The sequence below is a fragment of the Natrix helvetica genome (genome assembly GCF_964273705.1).
Source record: "Natrix helvetica genome assembly, chromosome: 5".
NCBI classification, from domain to species: Eukaryota; Metazoa; Chordata; class Lepidosauria; order Squamata; family Natricidae; genus Natrix; species Natrix helvetica.
Window position 1 is genome coordinate 66,764,557 of NC_138551.1, and position 16,863 is coordinate 66,781,419.

The 16,863-nt window shown below is 42.8% G+C and overlaps 1 protein-coding gene across 6 annotated transcripts in view; it reads right to left on the bottom strand.

Moving 5' to 3' along the window:
* The window catches only part of CTBP2 (C-terminal binding protein 2), a 277,898-nt gene that overhangs the window by 247,316 nt on the left and 13,719 nt on the right, over positions 1–16,863 (bottom strand). The window contains exon 1 of one of the 6 annotated variants that reach the window (XM_081954489.1): positions 2,521–2,681. The exons of the other annotated variants lie outside the window; for them this stretch is intronic. The gene's annotated coding sequence lies outside the window, so the exon portion shown is untranslated. Of the gene's footprint in view, positions 1–2,520; positions 2,682–16,863 lie in introns of those variants that run through there. 6 annotated transcript variants of the gene reach the window in all.

The window sequence follows — 16,863 nt, forward strand, 5'->3', positions numbered from 1 at the left end:
CGCACAGGAGAAACAGTATGGCATTCCTAACTTAATATTTCTTGACATGAAAAATTGATCTGCAATCACTGGATCCTTATAATACGGGTAGTCCTCAACTTACCATAGTTAATTTAGTGACCATTCAAAGTTACAATGGACTGAAATAAATGACTTATGACCATTTGTCAGACTTACAACCGTTGCAGCATCCCCATAGTCATGCGATCAAATTTGACCGCTTGGCAACTGACTCATATTTATGACGGTTGCAGTGTCCCAGGGTTATGTGATCCCCTTTTGTGACCTTTTGTGACTAGCAAAGTCAATGGGGAAACCAGATTCATTTAACAACCATGTTACTAATTTCACAACTGCAGCGATTCACTTAACAAATGTGGCAAGAAAGGTCATAAAATGGGGCAAAATTCACTTAACAAACATCTCACTTAGCAACAGAAATTTTGGGCTCAATTATGGTCGTAAGTTGAAGACTACCCGTACATGAAATCAGGATTATATCTTCATATCCTTTTGCCCAAAACAGGCCAAAACTGAACCTTAGTATTCTTTGTTTTCACAAGTTTTGAAAACATTTCAATCCTCAGTCAGAAAGGGGACCGGTAAATAATAATGGATATCTTGAGTAGAAACAGATCAGAGAACAAAATACAACTGTACCCACGATTTCACACTCACAAAGTATAATATGCACTGACACATTGTCCTTCTTAAGCTTTTTGTCACACAGAGGATGTCACAAATGATACAGGACATACAAAAGCTATAAATGGCATTTAAACTATTTAGGTTGAGCTCTCTAACTGGATATTTTGGATGTCTCCCTGAATTTGGGATGTATGGCTGATGGCATGAAATGACTTCACGTTTTTAGAATAAAACTAGCTAGGAGAGAGCTTCTTCACTCTAAACCTTTGAAATAGCAAAGTCAGTCCCCTTCTCTCTCTTTCTCTCTCTCTCTCTCTCTCATATGAATAAAGGAAAAAATGTAGTTTGCATAAATTAAATATAAACTTGATTAACTGTGTTTGTGTCTCTGCAATGACATTTAGAAAAGGAAGTATTCATGTTCTGTTTTAAAAAGAAAAACTCTTTCAAATGCAATTTGAAGCTGTCAAGTCAATCTCCTTTACAGATCTTTTAAATGTCACATACCTTCGAAAGGGGATGGTTGATTCCACTGCAAATGTGTGACTGAAAACAGTCCATGCTAAATCAAGAATTTATTAAAATATGCCACTGACATTTATATTGATTAAGCCTAGCCCTTTCACTTTCTCGCTTTTGAAAGAAATCATTTCAAAAGAAGTGTCACAGCATCTTGTATTATATCTTATTGTACTTAAAATAATTCTCAAGTACAACTACAACTAAGCACTATGCACAGCTTCTTCATGAAACACGGCTGCATGAAAAGAACATACTGCTAATTCTGCCTGGAAATTAATGTGAAATTATATTATGAGGACTAGGTGGGTGTTCCTTTACAGTTTTTCTCCAGCATCCTTGGAAATTTATAGCCAAAATTTTTAACTGCACTTAATATAAATCAATTATAGAGCTATACTTAATGACTTTAAATAGAAAACTAAATTAATCATAATACTGTGAAGAAAAAAACTAGCACTGCTTGTAACAGACACAATATTATTAGGTAACATTTCTATGTAGTTCATAATATTAGCATCTAGAGTCCAGCTACGTACCTAGATTGAATAAGGCAATACTCAGGTGATAAAATATAAGGAGATGGTACATTTTAAAAGTGATTGTAACTTACAACCCCAAGACAGTTATGATAACCCCACTCAACTATATTTTAAAATTTATTCCCTCTTTAGTTCAATCCTTTAAGCATGCAGTGGGTTATGATTTACAACAAATGAGGGAATGTGAAGTATTTCTTTGCCTCATCACCTGCATGTACTGCCAACCTGTAACAACTCTCAAAATGAATTTAAAGAAAGCCTTTTTTGCATTAATTGCTTTCTATAAAATTACTGCTACAGATCATTTTCATATACAGGATTATTCCAGGACCCCAAAAGTCTGTTGCTGAATCTAAAAGTCTCTTTGTTTGCTACTAAATCTATAACAAAGTGTGAGAGGTTAACTATTATTTCAAGAGAAATCTCTTTGTACTCTATAATTACTCATTGGGATGTGTGAAAAGGGTTAATTCCCAGCTAATTAAAAGGTGTTGCATAGCGCCCTATGGAAAGACATCATAAAATAAACCATCAGTTCTACATACTGTTAAATGTTAATCATCTCCAAAAGATTACTAATAGAAGCCTTAATAGCAGAGTGAACCGGCAGAGAGGTTACATTGGAAAAAAGAGCCCTAATCTCTCTCACATTTTATAATGTTTATTGAAACTTCACAGAATGCTTTCCCAGATATCTGGAATAATGTGCAATTTATAGATAAATGACACAATTCCATAGCCTATTCACCTATTTGTTAAGCATGAATGTCAAGAAGTAAAGAGCAGTAGAACATATACATAGAATAGTTACTTCTCTTGATGCAATAGTCTTCTTCCCTTAGAACAATAACAACCAACATCAACTGCTTGCTTGGAGAAACTTAGCTGAATATCTAGAAGACAACATCACCAAAATTTCAAGGAAAGGGACTCCTTAGCACAGAGTTCATCTACTCTTCTGGGAAGTTGTATTGAAATGTTGTCAGAGTTTACTGACTGTCCAATTCTGGCTGAAATAGGAAAATGAACTCACTTTAGGCAAGCTGATTAGAGGACCACGGCAAGCATACAACCTGTTCTGTATGGGATTTATACTTCCCATTACTAGTTTTCCTTGAGAATCCTTTATAAAAACTGATACAAACATAATTTTGAACCAACAAAATACACATAATTCAAACAGTTTGCTTAATTGGATCTAGGCATTCAGAACTTTAAATATATTTAAGATTGCAACCCCAAAATGAAACTCAGTTGCCTCTATGAGTATTTACTAATAACTATAGGCCAGCGATGGCGAACCTTTTTGGGCTCCTGTGCCAAAAGCGGGGGGAGCGCAAGGGGGTCGTACGCAGGCGTGCCATACCCATAATGCTATGCGCGCGACCCCCCCTTGCGCATGTACGCACACACGCCCTGCGCATGCATGTGACCCCTCCCTTTTGGCCCGCGATAGACCCGTTTTTCACCCTCCCCAGGCTTGAGAAGATTTCAAAGAGCTTGGGGAAGGTGAAAACAGCCTCCCCCACCCTCCAGAGGCTCTTTGCTGTCTCTCGGACTGCACTGGGGGAGAAGCATTTGCAATCGGTGTCTGCCCCGCCCACCTCCCCCACGGCAGCTTCTCCTTCTTTTGGCTGCTCCAGCATCCCAGCCAGAAGCAGCACTGTGACAGCCGCTGGGGGTGAGGGGGCGGCGGTGGCAAGGATGGGCAAGAGTTCCCCTCCCTCCCCACACGAGAGGGCTACTTGCACTGCTCTAGCCCACGGCTCTAATGAAGATCCGCAGTCCGGAGCGCTGCTATTTCCAGCCGGGATATATTCTGCCAAACCCTTGGCGGCGTCTTTATGTGGGTAACTTGCCTCCCTGCCAGCAGCTCATCCAGCATCCCGGCTGGAAGCAGCAGCATAACAGTCGCCATTACCAGGGGCGAAGGGGTGGCGGTGGAGAGAACGGGCGACCACCGCCCCTTCATCCTCTCCCCAACAGCGGCTGTTGCGCTTCTGCCTCCAGCCGGGATGCTGGTGGAGGAGCTGCTGGCGGAGAGGTGAGCTACTCGCATAAAGACACCACCGAGAATATATTCCGACTGGAAGAAGCAGCGCAACAGCAAAGGAGTAGCGATGGCAAGGACGGGTGATCCCAGGCTTCTCTTCCTCCCCCCCTCCCCCCCGCGCAGACTTCCTCAGAGCTCCAGCCTGCAGCTCTGATGAGGTTCTGCGGTCCGGAGCGCTGCTGCTTCCAGCCGGGATATATTCTGCCAAACCCTTGGCGGCGTCTTTATGCAGGTAGCTCGCCTCCCCGCCAGTAGCTCCTCCGCCAGCATCCTGGCTGGAAGTGGAAGTGTAACAGCCGCTGTTGGGGAAGAGATGAAGGGGCAGCGGTCGCCCGTTCTCGCCACCGCCACCGCCACCGCTTCGCCCCTGGTAACAGCGACTGTTGCACTGCTGCTTCCAGCCGGGACACTGGACGAGCTGCTGGCAGGGAGGCGAGCTACCCTCATAAAGACGCCACCAAGGGCCTGGATCGCTGACATGGGAGCAGCTGCGGTGGCTGCCCGGTTGCTCCTGCCCTTCCCCTGTGGCTGCAACTGTTGCTCTTCTGGGGCGCCCGAACCAGCCAGGCACTCCAGACCGTGGATCCTCATCAGAGCCGTGGCCTGGAGCTGTACACGTAGCCCGCTCAGGTGGGGAGGGAGGAAAGCCCATCCTTGCCGCTGCTGCCCCCTTGCCCCCGGCGGCTGTCACAATGCTGCTTCTGGCTGGTGTGGGAGTGGCTGCAGGGACCGGCTGGCCGCTCCTGCCTTTCCCTTGTGGCTGCTGCTGCTTTTCTGGGGTGCCCGAGCCGGCCAGGCACTTCGGACAGCAGATGAGCCATGGGCTGGAGGGCTGGGGCTATGCAAGAAGCCCGCTCAGGCGGGGAGGGAGGAAAGCCCCGAACACAGCTCTACTAAGAAGCGATGGCCAGGAACCCCTCTCTGCATCTTTTGGCACGCACGGCCGTTGCTCTTCCTGTTGCTGGTTTTTGGTGTGCATTCGTACCAGGAACCAGATCACCAAAACACGCATGTGCACCCTGGAAACAAAAAGATCATTTTCCTGGCATGCGCACCGGGTGGCTCCACTTCTGCTTTCTGGCACGCCAATGTGTGTCAAGACCAGCTGGCTGCTGCGCCCGAACCCGGAAGAGGAACTGGTGATGGCTCCGCGTGCCAGGAGAAATGGCTCTGCGTGCCACTTCTGGCATACCTGCCATAGGTTCGCCATCACGGCTATAGGCTATTTTCAAGAGGTCATTGCCTTTTTTGAACCTTTATTGAGAATATTTTGATTTAAAAAAACACCTCTATTGGAATCTTAAAATTAAAATCAATATTGAAGTTAAATTTCTTTACGAGTATTTACCTGGATTGCTTAAATATCTAAATGTGACTTTTAAGCTTGATTTTTTTCCAAATCTGAATCTTGCTAGTCAGTGATCCATAATGGACTTGTTCAAAACATTATTTCATTTAGAATTTCCACCTATGAGTAAATAGACTAACAGCAAAATAGTCAACAAAACCGAATAACAGAGCCCAAAATGGTAAACAGCATCAGACTCCCAGAGGAAATAAGAATAGTGACATCTAGAGAGATTTCCACAGTACTCAGATCCTGCTTAGGTTTATATTTATTGGCTAATTATAATGTGTCAGTTCTTTCATGAATACAGAATTCTGATATAATTGCATTAATAAGAAAAATATATTTCTTTAAGTGCAACTTTAAACAAAAATTTAAAAATACACTCATTTGGTTCTGTAACTAACGGATGATGGGACTACTGCAGAATGAACATCCAATACACAGGATAAAAAGTGTTGTAGAAAGCAATCTAGTCTGCTTTCTAGTTTATTTTTGGTGGCAAAAGATCAAAAAGTTGACTGGAGAAATTTAAGAAGGATCTATTTTCAAGTTTGAAATGTTGGTGACTCCGAGAATATACGATGCAGAAATAAGGTATCATGAGAAGAAACAGGCAAACAAAGGTCACGTTTCTAGAGAAAGGTTACTCCAGACAATAGTGGGAACAAATTTCATCTACTTTCTATTAAAACAAAAGGTCAATGTAAGTTAAAGATAAGAAAGGCCAATTCATTGTGATATTTATGATCTAACACGAGTAGGACATGCCAGAAGTAAAAGTAAAAAAAGATTGGTCAATTAATGCACTCGAAGAAAGAGGGAACTAACTATAGGTCAGAGCCATGACTTCAAAAGTTCCTATCTTGTCAATTAAAACTAAAAAAATCACAGCAAAGCAAGGCTAAATGATTACTTCCCCAGTTGGAACAAAGTCTCCTCCCGGCTTAATTTACCTCCTACTATCCTCAAAGATTTTCTTTAAGAATGTATGGCAAATCCATCTTATTTTACTTTAAGGAAAAGTCAATATAGCAAAAATGTTCAAACCTCTTCTTTGAAGTTTTAAATCCCACCTGGAAACATAATGTTGTTTTTATTCAGATCATGATCTTTCCTTATTTAGATGCCATTCTTTGAAGCAAGTCACTTCATCCAACAATAATCATTTTAGAACAAATTGACTACAGCAGATCCATACCAAGCTGTACACAAGTGTAGGGATTTGTGTTACCTTATATTGTTTTTTTTTTAAACACCTAAAACTGCAGCTAATCAATTTCTCAATCTGAATACAACTATATCAATATTTATTACATTGCGCTGGATTTGAGGAAAAAAGAGGTTTATGATCCAGTACACCCTACCATATATTTTATTTGATAATTTACATGCAGATTTCATTTTAAATTTAAACAATACTTTTGACTTGTAAATTGCATTGTTTGCAGACTTATTTTCATGCAGGCTTAATCTCATGCCAGTGAGTACAAATGAGAAAGAAAATAATAAAATAGAGAATTTTAAATGTAAAAATGTCTGTTTAATCCTTTTTATTATTTAATTCTTATTTTTTGTGCATATTCAAAAAATACTTCTAAACCTCACACCAACACTTCAGAACTTTCTAGAGCATGAACTTTGCTTTAGAAAAAATAAGTAACAAAAGCTAAGATATTTTACCAGTTATGTAATTTTTCTTGGCCACATCCAATCACATCACCAGCCTCAGGAATTGGTAAGGCAATCTAGTATTTGATATAGAGTCAGCATTTAAATCAGTAGAAACACACCAAGAGTGACCCAATCCCAACACAGTGGGAGCTCTGACGGGCAGCTGCTTCAAAAAGCAAAGCAGAGGCTGTCTACTCAGCTTTTCATACCAATAGTAAGTAAGTAAGTAAACTTTTATTTATAAACCGCGCCCTTTCCTAAACAGGACTCGGGGCGGTGTACAGACATATTAAAAACCATATAGATACAAAATATAAATGTTTTGTATTTTGTAAATGACAATGCTTGTCATTTATGAAGGAGAATGGCCGTTGGTCTTACCTGAGATGCTCATTCTCTGAGCAGGTGGAGATGGCCCTCTGGTAGCTCCTCCAGCTTTTGACGAAGGCGTTGCTGCAGACTAACGTGTGATGAGTAGTGAGTCTCTCCTCTCTAACACCGGACTCAACCTCCAACAAGGTGGGGCTGGATGCTGTCTCCACCTGCCCAGAGAATGGGTGTCTCAAGTAAGATCAATGCCAATTCTCCATTGTTGGTGGAGATGGCATCCAGAAATGGGACATACCAAAGTCTGTCCTGTCCTCATGGGTGGGTTGTCATCAGTCCCCTAGTTCGAGTGAACCCATTGCAAAACCCGCCTGCCAAAGGCAGCATCCGCTGACGTGTAGCTGTCTATCCATTCCGGATAAATGGGGACGGAGAGGCCCAGGTGGTGGCTTGACAAACCTCTTCCAGCAGAGCCTGCGTTGCCCATGCAGATGTGGCCGTACTCCTAATGGAGTGAGCCGTGATATGTCTTGGAGGCGGCATAGAGTGCACTTCGTAGGCTTTCACGATGCAGGCTCGTATCCAACTACCCAGAGAGGAAAGAGCTGCCTTGCAGCCCATGGAGGCCGGCTGAAAGGAAATGAAGAGGGCTCCTGTGAGCCGTAGCAAAGATGTCTGTCTGATGTACATGTGAAGTGCTCTTCTGACATCTAGCATGTGCCACTGTCTTTCTAGGTGATGAACCAGTGTAGGGCAAAACTCCTGGGCTCTGAGGAACCTAGTGTTGACCTTTGGGACAAATGATGGATCATGCCTTAAGACAACCCTGTCCGAATGGAACACGTACAAGTCTTGCCAGTTTCGATACCCGCCTGGCCGATGTGATGGCCACCAAGAATTAACCTTCAGGAAAAGGTAGTGGAGGCAGATAAGGGGTTTGAAAGGGGACCCAGTGAGGGAATTCAGCACCTTGGTGAAGTCCCATGTTGGATACCGGTAAATGACTGGAGGTCTGAGATTGGTTGCTCCTCAAGAAACCGTCGTATAAAAGGGTGGTGAGCTTGAGATGTGAGCAATTTGCAGGTCAGAACCCAACATAGGTCCGTTACCTATCTCCGAAGGGTGTTGGGAGAAAAGCCGCTGTTCATGCCCTCCTGGAGGAACTCCAAGACCCTCATGAGGGATAGGGGCCTCCAAAGGAACAATGTTCTTGTCTGAGCACCAGTGGCAAAAGGCCCTCCAGGTGGCATCGTAGATGTGATTGGTCGATGGACACCTCAATGCCTGTATCATCCTGATGACCCTTGTGGAAGCCTGTCTGTGCACAGGACCCACTTCTCAAACTCCAGGAGGTCAACTGAAGCCACTGAGGGTCCAGATGGACAAGGGACTCCTGGCTTAGCGAGATTCTGGTGGTGGGAATCCTCCAGGGTGACACTACGGAGAGGTTCATCTGGTCTGAGAACCAGGGCCATCGGGGCGCCAGGAGCAGGAGCTCCGCCCCTTCCTCCAGCATCTTCCGGATGACCTGCTGGCTTAGAGGAAGGGGAGGGAAGGCATACAGCAGCCTGGTGGCCATGGGCAGTAGAGGGCGTCCGTTCCTTCTGTTTCTGGAACTGCATACCTTGAGTAAAACCGCAGCACCTGTCTGTTTTCCTGGGTGACAAAGAGATTGATCACTAGCATTCTGTACTGGCTGGTCAATTCCGGGAACAAGTCCAGGTGTAGCTGCCATTCTGCATGATCTATCTGAGTGTGGCTGAGCTAGTTGGCCGGAACGTTCATCACCCCCAAAATGTGTTCCACCCTGATGGATAGCTTATGTGTCTCTGCCCAAAGGCCCAGAGGTTTGGCTTCCCGGATGAGGGATGTGGAGTGAGTGCCCCCCCCGGCAGTTGATATGGGCCTTCGTTGTCATGTTGTCCATGAGGACCAGGAAGTGTCTGCTGGTCACGCAGTCCTGGAAATGCACGAGCACCAGGGCCTGAAGGGTGATGTCTAGGATCCTCTCTGCCTGAATTGGTGATCTGGATTGTAGCAGGATATTGTCTAGGTAGCACTGGATCCTGACTGGCCTGGCATGGAAGTGAGCCATTACTGCTGCTAATAGTTTGGTGAACACCCTGGGGGTCAACAAGAGATAAAAGTGGAGGGCCCTGTACTGAAAATGCTTCCCTTGGTAGAAGAAGTGGAGAAACCTTCTGTGGATGGGGAGGATTGGGAGATATTCCTCTGTGAGGTCCACTGAGGGGAGGTAATCGCCTGTCCGGACGCTCTCCACAATGGTCAGAAAGGAATGCATCTTGAACCGCCGGTAAACAATGTGGTGGTTCAAATATTTCAGATTGAGAATTGCTTGCCAGCCCAGCCCCCCCCCCCCCCCCCCCGTCTTTGGGATGATTAATAGGAGGCAGTAGAATCCCTGGCCCTGTTGCTCCTCCAGAACCATCTGAATTGCTCGGTTCTCCAGAAGATGCCGTATAACTTGTTCCACAAGGAGCCTTTTTTCCTGATCTCAAGACATGTGGCACCTGATGAAAAACCACGGGGGGATAAGAGATAAGTTCTAGGGAGAGGCTGAATTTCATCATCTCCCTAACCCAGGTGTCCATAGTTATCTCCTCTCATCGGTTGGCAAAGAAGGTTAATCGATGGGAAGGTTCTCTAGGCAGTCACTGGAGTCAGCCCCTCATCTGAGTCTAAGTCCCTGCGAGTATCCTCCTCACCCGACAGCAACATCTGACTGGGGGACCCCGAGGACCGTTGATCTGAGTGGAGTAAGGGCCTCTGGGGGTCCCAGGTCTCCCTGTGGCCGGGATTCTGCTCCTTTCTGAAGATTCAAGAGAAGCTCTTTGTTATAGACCTGCAGCAATCCCCTGCCGGATGGCCTCCGTGATAACGGCAGACATAGTGGCAGGTTGAACGTCCATAGACTGCTGGGACGAAGGTCTGCTGCAGTTGGGGTAAATGCGGCCTCAGGCATGGGACTGGTGTGCCTAGAAGGCAAGTCTTTGGAGACTGGTGATTCCAGATCATTTCCCTCCCCCTTCTTCTGGGAGTGACGGGGGAAGCTCCTCATCACTATCTGGGGACATCGCATCCTGCTGAGGGGTGTCCTGGATCAGGGGCAGCTCTGCAAAGGGGTGAGGACTGACTTGTTCTATGGAGCATTGGTCTGATGCCCTTCTGGCTGCTTCCTTTTGGGCGTTTGCAAATTCCCTGTCTAATGCCCTCTGGCGCCGGCTCTCTGCCCTTTCCATGGCTTTGGAGGCCTTCTTGGAGTGCCCCCGTGTCGGATTTGGGGGACCACCCACTTTCTTGCAGGCCTCGATCCCGAGGTTCCTGCAACAGGTTCTTTCTGAGGGAGTGGGAGTGTTGAGGGGCATCGGCAGCACTCAATGAGGTCCCCAAGATGGCGTCCACCATGGCCAGGGCTAATAAGCCACGCGGCTTGGGCTCACCTGGGCCTGCACCAGTAAGTTGTGCCACTGGTGGTGCTGCGCTCCCCAAAATGGCCTCCATCTTTGCATCCCTTCAAAATGGCGCCCGTCCTTTTCAATGAAAACAAAATGGCAGCCAGCTGCTGGATTGGAAGCCCGGGCAGACGCTGCAGGGTAAAAACCCATGCACGATAGCTCGGCTCGGCGGGACCGCTGCTGACTTCTCCTGTGGTCCTAGGGTCAGTGTTCCAGTGCAATGCTCGTGGGTGCTGCCCATAGCCCAGACTGCCACCTCGTGGCCTTCAGCACCCTGGGAATGAGTCCTAGGCGCTGGCTGGAGAGGCTGCTCAAACCAGATGGAAAAAAAGGGAGCAAACCTCAAGCTGTGAATAAAAAGGTTAATTGTAGAAGTATACTAAGAAACACAGCCAGTCCTAAGGTAGATGGAGTCTAAAAGCTGGGAGAAGCTACCAGAGGAGGCGGGACATTAATGATTGCAGACTGCAGATTGCAGTCCAAATGGATAACAGATGGAGTTAACCCATTCCTGGATGCTAACTCCACCAACAAAATGGAGAATATCTGTAGCAAAGGGCTGAACTGTGCACTTCCTGGTGCTTGCTGAGCTTGGATGTTTGCTTGCAGAAGCTTCATTATCCAATTAGGTAATAACATCACCAGTGTGGGATGCTCATCACGCTGATGTTACCTAGTTGGGTAATGAAATGTCTGGAAGCAAATAACTAAGTCCAGAGAGCACCAAAAATACCACTTTTTCTTTAACTGCATATTTATTCATTAGATTAAATTCCTAACCCTAGAAAAACTCAGAACAACTACACTTTTCCCTTGGATCTACTTTACTTAAACATAGCTTCCAATGACTCTATAGGTAAAAAACACACTAGCCTTCTACTTATGTTCCTTGTATGGGTTTCCTATTCTGCTTCTTGACTCTCAGCTCTTCAAGCTGGACTAGCTGACTAAACTCTCCGGTATTCAATTACTGCATTGTTGTCCTTCCCCATTTCTGCCTTGCCCCATTTCCCCAAACCTTTGCCAGCACAAGCGGTGGAGGGTAGTGACATACAAGGTTGGGTTTATTCCCAATGCAGTAGGCATCCTCATTTGAACACATTAGCCTCCTTCTCTGCCAAAAGATGTTTTTATTTCCTTTTACCTATTATTGTGGTATGATCACAATTATAACACCCATGTACAATCTAAAAGTTGTAACAACATTAAAATCCCAATGAGACAAAAAACAAACGAAAACAAAAATTAAAGCAATCAAAGTTGAAAGAATCTAAGAACCTTCTACACCCCGTGAAATGTGTCATCAAGGCATCGTTCTGTCTCCTACCACCCCTTGGTACTGTGTGTCATGAAAAAAAAATGCTCAGCAAAATGTCTGAAAACCATAAGACAGTGAAGGTGGGTGAAAGACCATTTCTCATGTTTGAGGAGCGAGATAGATGAAAAGGTTATTTGTAATCTCTGCAAGACACTTCATAGCTTTTCATTCACTCTCCCGCTCTCTTTTATGTTTTGATTATTTTGTTTGCTGACAATAGCAATGCATTATTCTTTGAGAAACTGCATCATATGTCTGATCACCATCCAAATTCGGGGTTGACAGGTTGTTTGCTTGCACAAGTTCAAACAAAACACAAAACAAAAATAAAAAAATATCTTCTGTCAGAAGTAATTTGTTTTGCTTTTACAGAGCTCAAAAAATTGTGACTTGGTTTAGCAGGGAATAAAAATGATGACAATATTCATTCCTAGGTCTATATGGGGTCTCTAAAAATGTGTTCACATTTTTCAAATATGATGAAACCAATGTGAATTTTACCAACTCTGAACACCAACTAGTTCATCCTACATAGAACAATCCAAGGTGCTTTCAATTTCATCATTTACAGTACTTGAAGCAAATCAACAAACAAAATCCTAACTACCCGAATTGGTTAATGGAGTTGCCTCTCTCTATACTATATATGTCTAATAACTTATTAAAAGTGAAAATGAAATCGAAGTATTACCTAGTTGAGATTAAAAAAAACTTGATGTAATTTATCCCCACGTTCTCCTGCCAGAAAGCTTTTTACTGGTCATCTGGTTTTTGGCACGCTTGCGTACCAGTGGCTGCTCTTCCAGTTTCCAGCATGCACGTGCGCTTCCTTTTCAGCACTTGGTTTCAAAAACGTTCACCAACACTAAGCTATGTCAAAATTTAAAGCCAAGTCCAAATAGCACAAGGAAGCCATTTAAGGCTAATTTAATCAATCCTGACCTTTGGTCTTACAGAACTCTTCAATTTCTTAATTTGGGGGGGGGGGGGTTCCAACATTGCACAAGAGAGAAAACCTGAAGTATTCCTTCCTCAAAGATCTCTTAGTGTTTCTATATAGAACTTTCTTAGCACTTTATTCTGCTTATACTGTTTATATTTTTCTCCAACCACCCCATAACTGAAAAGATTTTATCTTTTCCAGTTTAAAGGAATCTGTAGGATAAAACAGACCAATAGCGAGATACAAAATTAAGCCGCAAGCCCCCCTACCCTTACCCCAGATGGAAGAATAACTGTCAGTTTATCATCTCAATCAAGCTACCAGAACACAACAGTTCCCCAGCAACACGAGAACTCGGTGGGTTGATTTTTTTCATAGTCTTCATTAAAACAACAATCTTTTTCCCAGACTAAAACATAAATTTAAGATCTCTCTTATTGGTTTATGAACTAGAAGGTAAAAGAGCTTTTTCTCTTATTTCCCATCTTTATTCAAATCTGAAACCTTGGAGTTGTTTATTTATTTACGCACCTTATTTGAAAGACTATAAATTATCACTGCAGCACAAATCACTGTGGGAATTGCTTAAAACATGTTGTGTAAGTAAAAACCCATAAACAAAACTTTCTGCAGCATAGAATAATCTAACACAGCACCCTCATTTTCATCTGGGTATTTGTACTAATATTCCAGAAAACTTCAAACAGAATACTTAAAATTATTCCATTGAGATGTTAGTCTGGTGTTGTAGTATTCTAATTTATTTGTTCCCATAGTGAAAATTGCTAACAAAGTGAAATGAAGATATATTAAAAAGTTAATGTAAGAAGACAGTGCTAAGGAGGCAAAAATGCAAATCAAAAATATTATTTTAAGTGCTTTGATAACTTTCTGTTATCATCTGACTAGGGTGCCTGAATCTTACACACAACTCATTATAGCCAAGATGTACAAAATAGTCCTAGTAATTTAGGTATTAGATATTACTAGATAAATTAATTACCATGTATCTTGTAGTATAGGGAGTCTGCAACTTACAACCACAATTGAGCACAATGTTGCTAAGCAAGGCAGTTAAAGCGAGTCGCACCCCATTTTACAACAATTGTTGCCATGGTTGTTAAGCGAATCAGTTATTAAATGAATCATGTGGTCATTAAGCAAATCTGGCTTCCCCTATTGACTTTTCTTCTCAGAAGCCATCTGGAAAGGTTGCAAACAGCGAAGACATCACGTCGGGACAGTGCAACTGTCATGAATACATGGCAGTTGTCAAGTGCCCAAATTTTGATCAGGTAAACCTTGGGATGCTGCCATTGATGTAAATGTGAAAAATGATCATGACTTTTTTCAATGCTGTTATAACTTTGAACAGTCACTTACCAAATGGTTGCAAGTTAAGGACTACCTGCATTTTATATCCTCCATGCAAACAGAAGAAAAACAGCAAATACAGGAAGTCTTCGACTTACAGTTCAAAGTTACAACGGTATTCAAAAAAGTCACTTATGATCGTTTTTCACACATCCCCATGGTAACATGATCAAAATTTGGATGCTTGGCAGCTGGTTCATACTTATGATGGTTGCAGTGTCCCCAGGGTCATGTGACCATCTTTTGTACCCTTCTGACAAGCAAAGTCAGAGTCACTTAACAGTCGTGTTACTTATTTAACAACTGCAGTGATTTGCTTAACAACTGCAACAAGAAAAGTCATAAAATGGGGCAACACTCATAACAACTGTCTCATTTAGCAACAGACATTTTGGGCTCATTTGTGGTCTTAAGTTGAGGACTACCTGTACTAAAATGGCGGAACTTATAATTGTTTCATTTATAAAACAGGTAAGCAATGCTTCTCTTGAGTCATGGGCCACACAGAGTTTGATCTTTGGTTTTAATACTATGCCTCTACCATCACTAATCCCACTTCCATGAGTTCAACCAACAATGTTTAGCAAGTCATACCTAACTAAACTTAACATTTAGTTTAACATGTTTAAAATGTTAACATTTAACTTTTTAACATAGATATAAATACTATGTAAATTTCCAGTACAAATTATATACAGTATACTCCATTGGATCTTCAAAGAATTAATACAGTTAGTCCTCAACTTACAACAGTTTGTTTAGTGGCCATACAAAGTTACAACTGCACTGGAAAATGTGTCTTGCAACTGATTTTCACAGTTACGACCTTTGCAGCATCCCCATGATCATCTGATTCAAATTCAGATGCTTGGCAACTGATTCCTAGTTATGACTGTTGCAGTGTCCCAAGATCCTGTGATCTCCTTTTGCAACCTTCTCACAAGCAAAGACAACGAGGAAACCAGAGTCACTTAACAATCAGGTTACTAACTAATCAACTGCAGTGATTCCCATAACAACTGTGGCAAGAAAGGTTATGAAAATGGGGGCAAAACTCACTTAACAAATGTCTCACTTAACAGAAATGTTGGGCTCAATTGTGATTGTAAATTGAGGACTACGCCTTTCTCACAAATATGCTGCTAGCAAACTGTACAGAATTTGTCATTAGCTAGATATGAAGCTAAGAAGACACCCTATCTATCTATCATCTATCTATCTATCGATCTATCTATCTATCATCTACACGCATGCATGCACCCACACACGCACACACACAGCAACAGGATAGCTGGTACCAGGATAAGTCTTCTTCCTTTATTATAAATAATACACTTCCTTATTTTTTCTAGCAGTCATTATCGCATATACTTCATTTGCTTGACTCCCATTAACTCTGAAGTGGTGCAGGGACACTGCAATACCGGCAACTGGAAATCTTGCCTATTCTTTCACAGTAAAGGGAAATAAAGGTGAAAACCTCAGGATTGTACTGGATAACGCAAATAATTGCCTTCAGCAAGATGTCTGGATTGAACAATGCAAACATCACAAATAAATGTATTCTAACCAAGATACTGATATCCCTCTTAGCTTGTAAAATAGAAACAGCAATACATTGAATATGGACATCAACAATGGAAGAACCATGAAGCGGGAGTTACAAACATAATTTACAGGAGAATTGGCTTAACGGTCAGCTTCCTGAACAATCAAACATGCGGGACTCGAGGAAAAACCTGCAGTAATCAATTTACATAAAGCATATTGACTATGCTACTGAATGGCATGGGGGAGAAGGAATCACAATAGAAAAATACAAAATCCACTGCTTACAGTAATTTCAGAGTGCAGCGAAATTATTGCAAGGTTAGGCCATCTGGTAACCCTCTGGTCTATGAATCAGATCTGTTGCAGTCAACAGTGGTGATGCCCCAGGGATTATATAGGAGTCAAAGTTTGGATATATCCAATATCCAGAAGGTGCCATATCTCTGATGCATGACATCTTACTTGACCATGTGTAATGTAGAGGTAGTTAGATAGGTTGGTGGATGGATGGATGGATGGATAATATTTATTTTGGTCAATAACCAACAGTGTCTTATCCAACCTTTATCTCCATGTTTCAGAGATCTGTAATCCTTGCAGTTAAAGAAATGTTGCAGGGTCTGTGATGCCCAGTGGTTATCTGCAGTGCTGTGGTGTTCTGTTAGACAGCGGGGCAGATGACAATGGGGCACTAAGTTCCCTTGGTTCAGGTGACCCTTTATTCTCAACTTTTTAGCATATTAAAAAAAAACATGCTAATAAAAGAAGAGAATGGGACAGAAATGGAAATAGTACAGAGATAGCACCGAACAAATTAAAGACAGGCTAGGAATGATGCCTGGCACAGATAGTTGCCAAGTATAATGGTAAATTTAATTTCAAAAGACTAAATAGTCATGAATTCCTGGTGGATAGATGTTATTGCAGAACATCTTCTGTTCATTGTTCTTCTACACCACCCATTGTAGCATAAGTTGCTCATTAAGAGATGATCACCCTGCAATATAGTACTGTAGTTCCCTGTAATAACATGACTAGGAGGTCAATCACGTACGATAAGTAATATCTGTGTACCCTCCCACAAAAACCA